We start from the raw sequence: 6494 nt of genomic DNA, 5'->3' as shown, positions 1-6494 counted from the left end.
AAAATTGGCTTTATGAAAAAGTGTAACCCTAGAGCTTACCACCAGCCAAATATGCATGTAGTGATAGCATTTATTCTGTTCATTACTCTATGTGTTACCTTGCCAGCATATTCCATGTGCTGACCCGTTTCAGGCTGCAACGTTCATGTTGCAGACTTTTCAGACAACGAGTAAGGAGCCTTAGGTCATTGTCTTTCACTCAGTGATGCCGTTGGAGTTGATGGACTCGGTTTATCTTCCAAGCCTTCCGCTGTTATCGATTTTAGATGGCCTTAAGCCATATTTATTGGAATAAGTTCTCTTTTGAGACATTCAATGTAATAAGTGTGTGATTTCTACTCTGTTATAAATCCTCAAGTACTGTGCGTGTCAGCATTACCGATCCAGGGATGACACTGATGCATAGAGATCAGACTGTTTGAGGTCTGGTCGCTACAAGATGGTATCAGAGCACACGCTGACTGTAGGACACGACCACTAAGCTAAAACCCTAGATCACTACTCTCTTCTCATTTCTGACTCCTCTCCATTTTCTACTCTTTAGGATGGCGGACTCGAGGAACAAGTTTGCACAACCGGATGAAGATACACCTTTTGGACAACACTTGAAGGAAGTTACTAGATACCTGAAAATCGGAATACCAAGCTTCACCGGGACTTACAACGCCACTTTACCAGAAGAGGAGCGCTGGATGATTCGAGTTCAAGTTCCAGGAAGGACGTTCATGCCAGTCACTGAGCCCATAGAGTTTTCCTTTGATGCACCAACCTGGAGTCTAGGCAAGAGCATGGCAGCCCACATCACCATGGGACGCATTGGAGAATTTTACCACAAGGATCTCAAGGATACTATCTACCAGATTTGTGGGCACCGAGATGAGCAATGGGAGATGATCAGCACCAGGAAGGATAGGTCCATTGCAGCTTTCAACCAGGAGTTAAATCAGCACATTCGTCGCCAGGAGAACCAGATGTGCGCATGCATGATAGATTTGAAGAAGGCAATGACCAGGATCACGGAGCTGGAGGAAGAACTCAAGCCTACACGAGATGGATACGAGGAGGAAATGACGATACTCATGGAGAAGAATGACGACCTCACAAGGAAGCTAGGAGTCTTCATGGGAGACCCCGCGCCAGGAGGAGAAGACGACGATTCCACTTGCCCGGAGAACTACATCATCATCGACGACACTGACTCGGACCCCGACGATAGCGATGATGACTTTGTTGATGAAGCTGGAGCATATATTATGGAGTCTTCCACCGATCAATTTTTCTAGTCGACCACCATATCAGTAGTAGAAATTTCCCCCATGTATATAGTATAGTCCGAGCACTTTTGTAACGATAGTTAGACCGATTGTATGCCCTTGTTTGACTTGATTGAAGTGATATGATTGTGTTTGTCTCATGTGCGTATGGGTAGTGTTTTCCCCCTAGATCTCATTCTATTCTGTTTTCTCACCTTTTCTAAACCCAGCAGATGCCTCCGAGACGCGACAATGGATTTGCTTTCCCGCCAGAGCTCACTCAGTTGATCCAGCAGCAGAATGCATTGATGCAGATACTAGTCCAGAATCAGAATCAGGGGAACAACAACAACAATAACCCACCACCACCACCACCTATTGATCACTTAGCCCGTTTTCTAAGGCTAAATCCGCCGGTGTTCTCCAGTAGCACCGAGCTGATAGTTGCAGATGATTGGCTCCGCAAGATTGGAATGGAGTTGACCACTACAGGATGCACAGATGCGGAGAGAGTGCGTTTTGCTGCACATCAGCTTGATGGACCCGCAGCATCATGGTGGGAGAATTTCACAGCCACTTACCCCATCGACACTGTCACATGGGACCAGTTTCAACAGGCTTTTCGCACTGCCCATGTATCAGCAGGAGCTATGGCCATGAAGAAGCGCGAGTTTCGCAACTTACGCCAAGGAGGACGCACCGTTGGCCAGTATGTGGATGACTTTAGTAAGCTAGCACGTTATGCCCCAGATGACGTTGCTACAGATGCAGCTAAGCAGAAGTTTCTAGAAGGACTGAATGATGAGCTAAGCATGCAGTTGATGGTGGCAACCTTCAATAACTACCAGGAGTTGGTAGATAGAGCTCTCATGATTGAAGGGAAGCAACAGCAGATTGGCAACTGCAAGAGGAAGTATGGACAAGGGAAGTATAATTCTGGAGCTCAGCAGAGACCCCGTTTTACCCCGAACTCGGGAGGGCCCCTTCAACATAACCATGGAGGTCGCAATCACAATGGAGGGATTTCGCACAAACATAGTGGCCCCAGGAATGGGAATGGTAATGGAGGAAGCAACGACCAGAACCGTACCAACCCAGCAACGCCCGCCATGAAGGATCTAAGTCACATTACTTGTTTCAAGTGCGGGAAGAATGGACATTATGCCATGGAGTGTTCTGAAGCAAAGAATGGAAATGGCAATGGAAGCTCTGGGAAGTAGCCCAACCCTTTCAACAGGGGACAAGTGAACCACGTTAGCATGGAGGAGGTTGAAGCGCAACCCGTGCAGTAATAGGTAAGTTTTTGGTTAAGTCATTTACTGCAATCGTTCTTTTTGATACTGGTGCATCACATTCATGCATATCAAGGGGATTTGTGGATAAGTTTAAACTGCCAACCCAAGCCCTTAGGTCACCCATGCTAGTAACCTCGCCAGGAGCAGAGTATATGGCTAGCCTATGGTGTGATCGGTTACCATTAAGGATTGGTAACTACCTGTTTCCCTCAAACCTAATAGTATTGGAGTCACAAGGACTGGATGTGATATTAGGCATGGATTGGTTATCGAAGTATGGAGGGAACATTGACTGCGCCAGTAAGTCGATTTTGCTTCCACCCAGAAGGAAGAAGGATCAGGTATGTATCCGGGATGTGCCGAATAGGACTCAAATGAATTCCTTATCAGGAGTTGTACAGGAGGAAGTACCAGTGGTGAAGGATTTCCTAAATGTATTTCCAGAAGATTTGCCAGGCATGCCACCGGATAGAGACATTGAGTTTTTGATCGAGCTTTTGCCAGGCACAGGTCCAATATCTAAGAGACCGTACAGGATGCCCGCTAAGGATTTAGAGGAAATTAAGAAGCAGATTAAGGAGTTACTGGATAAAGGCTATATTCGCCCAAGCTCATCACCTTGGGGGTCACCAGTGCTTCTAGTGGAGAAGAAGGATGGTTCGTTGAGAATGGTTGTTGATTATCGAGGGTTGAATGAGGTGACGATCAAGAACAAGTACCCACTGCCGATGATAAATGATTTGTTTGACCAACTGCAAGGAGCTAAGGTGTTTTCCAAGATCTATCTGCGATCAGGGTACCACCAGCTGAAGATTCGAGAGCAGGATATACCTAAGACAGCTTTTACCACAAGGTACGGGCTATATGAGTATACCGTTATGTCATTTGGTTTGACTAACGCACCTGCCTATTTTATGAACATGATGAACAAGGTGTTTATGGAGTTTTTGGATAAGTTCGTCATGGTGTTCATTGATGATATTCTAGTCTACTCGAAGAATGAAGAGGAGCATAAAGAGCATTTGCGTCTGGTACTTGGGAAGCTCAGAGAACACCAGTTATATGCCAAGTTCAGCAAGTGTGAGTTTTGGTTGAAGGAAGTTGGATTCCTCGGACATGTTATATCCGGAGAAGGAATAGCAGTAGACCCTACGAAGGTTGTCACTGTGACAAATTGGGAAGCACCCACGTCAGTTGGGGAGATCCGGAGTTTCCTTGGACTCGCAGGATACTACCGGAGGTTCATCGAAAATTTCTCGAAGATTGCAAAGCCCATGACGGAGTTATTGAAGAAGGACACCAAGTTCAAATGGACTGAGGAATGTGAGACCAGTTTTCAGGAGTTGAAGAAACGCTTGGTTACAGCTCCAGTGTTGATTCTTCCAGACCAACGCAAGGATTACCAGGTGTATTGTGACGCTTCTCGACGAGGACTTGGAGCAGTGCTTATGCAGGAGGGAAGAGTTGTTTCATATGCCTCACGATAGCTTAAACCCCATGAGTTGAATTATGCTACCCATGATTTGGAGTTAGCAGCCGTAGTGCATGCGTTGAAGACATGGAGACATTTTCTCATCGGAAACCATTGTGAGGTGTACACAGATCACAAGAGTTTGAAGTATATCTTCACGCAGAAGGAGTTGAATCTCAGGCAAAGGAGATGGTTGGAGCTCATTAAGGATTATGATATGAAGTTGCATTATCATCCCGGAAAGGCTAACGTAGTAGCCGATGCGTTGAGCCGCAAGAGTCATGTCAATACACTCATGACCGGAGGATTACCCAAGGAGCTAGCAGAGGATCTTCGTGAGCTATGTTTGGAAATAGTTCCGAGGGGTTATGTAGCGGCATTGGAGATTCAGTCTACTTTGATGGATAAGATCAGGGAAGCTCAGAAGACGGACAAGGATATTGCCGAGATAAAAGCGAGGATGAGCAAAGGAAAAGCTAAGGGATTTCGTGAGGATGAGCACGATACCCTATGGTTTGAGGACCGCGTATATGTGCCAAATGATCCGGAGATCAGGAAGTTGATTCTGCAAGAGGCCCATGATTCGCCATATTCGATTCACCCAGGAAATACCAAGACGTATCTGGATTTGAAGGACAGGTTCTGGTGGACCGGAATGAAGAAGGATATTGCGGAGTATGTAGCAGTTTGTGATGTATGTCAGAGAGTGAAGGCAGAACATCAGAAGCCAGCTGCATTGCTACAACCATTGCCGATACCCGAATGGAAGTGGGATAAACTAGGCATGGATTTCATCACGGGATTACCCAGTACTCGTTCAGGCTATGACTCGATATGGGTTGTAGTCGATCGTTTGACGAAGGTAGCTCATTTCATCCCAGTTAAGACCACTTACACCAGTGCTAAGTTGGCAAAGATATACATGACCAGGATCGTATGTCTGCATGGAGTTCCGAGGACCATTGTATCAGATAGAGGAACCCAGTTTACCTCAAAGTTTTGGAATCAGTTGCATGAGACTTTGGGAACTAGGCTAGAGTTCAGTACAACTTTTCACCCGCAGACAGATGGACAGACTGAGAGAGTCAATCAGATTCTGGAGGACATGTTGAGAGCTTGTGCGCTAGACTATGGATCTAGTTGGGACGACAATTTGCCTTATGCAGAGTTCTCTTACAACAATAGCTATCAAGCCAGTTTGAAGATGGCCCCTTTCAAAGCATTGTACAGAAGGAGGTGTAGGACACCATTGTTGTGGGATGAAGTTGGAGACCATGAGTTGTTTGGACCAGATTTGATAAAAGAGTCTGAAGAGAAGGTTAAGCTGATATGCGATAGACTCAAGGTAGCCCAGTCCAGGCAGAAGAGCTATGCGGATTCTAAACGCAAGGAGACAGTTTACAAAGCCGGAGACAGAGTGTATCTTCGTGTATCACCACTTCGAGGAGTGAAGCATTTTGGAGTTAAGGGAAAATTAGCACCACATTTTGTGGGACCACACAAGGTTTTGGAACGTATGGGAGAAGTTGCTTACAAGTTGGAATTGCCCAAAGGATTGTCAGGAGTTCACGATGTGTTCCACGTTTCTCAGTTGAAGAAGTGCCACGCAGAGATGGCGGATATTCCACTGAGGGATAAAGTGCCACTGGAAGCGATTCAGTTGGATACCGATTTGACCTACGAGGAGAAACCAGTCAAGATTCTTGAGTTTGCCAGCCGAGTCACATGCAGTAAGGTTATCAAGTTCTTCAAAGTTCAGTGGAGCCGCCATACCGAGGATGAAGCCACCTGGGAACGAGAGGAAGACCTATGGAAGGATCATCCTCACCTATTTTCTATCCAACCCGAATCTCGAGGGCGAGATTCATCTTAAGGGGGGTAGGTTTGTAACATCCCAAATTTTCAATTTGGAATGTTATACATTAGATCATCATTGCATATCATATTTTATTGCATTTTGGCTTGATCCTAGAAATTCTACGCAACTCAAGGACCCACGGAGAGAGTTGGGGATTTCCTTATTTTCATATTTGAGTTTTCTCAAATTTTGAAAAGAGGATCGTTTGATTTTAATTATTTTTTTCTTCAAATACTTCTTTTATGAAAATATATTAGAGGAGATAATATGACTTCTCCAAAATAGATGAAATATTGGAGGAAAATTATGAAAATCAAATAAATGATTTTATTCGGATTTTATTGCAATTTTATTTGAATTATGAAAAATACACGTTTTCAAAAATTGCATTATAGGCCCAAATAAATGTTCACCTTGTCCGGTAGATTTTTAGAGGACAGGGAAAATTTATTTGGGGATTTTTGGAGTCCGGTTAGTATTTCTTTTCTTTGTTTTTCTGCGCAAAATTATTAAAAAAAGTCCATCGCCTTACCGGGCCGTGTCCGACTAGGACACTGCACCCGGCCGACCCTTATAAGCCGAGGCCCCGCCAGCCCACCCCGTCCTGAAACCCTAGC

Source organism: Triticum aestivum, chromosome 3D (genome assembly GCF_018294505.1).
Source record: "Triticum aestivum cultivar Chinese Spring chromosome 3D, IWGSC CS RefSeq v2.1, whole genome shotgun sequence".
Taxonomy (NCBI): domain Eukaryota; kingdom Viridiplantae; phylum Streptophyta; class Magnoliopsida; order Poales; family Poaceae; genus Triticum; species Triticum aestivum.
The sequence above is the reverse complement of the archived record's forward strand: the minus strand, read 5'-3'. Positions refer to the sequence as shown.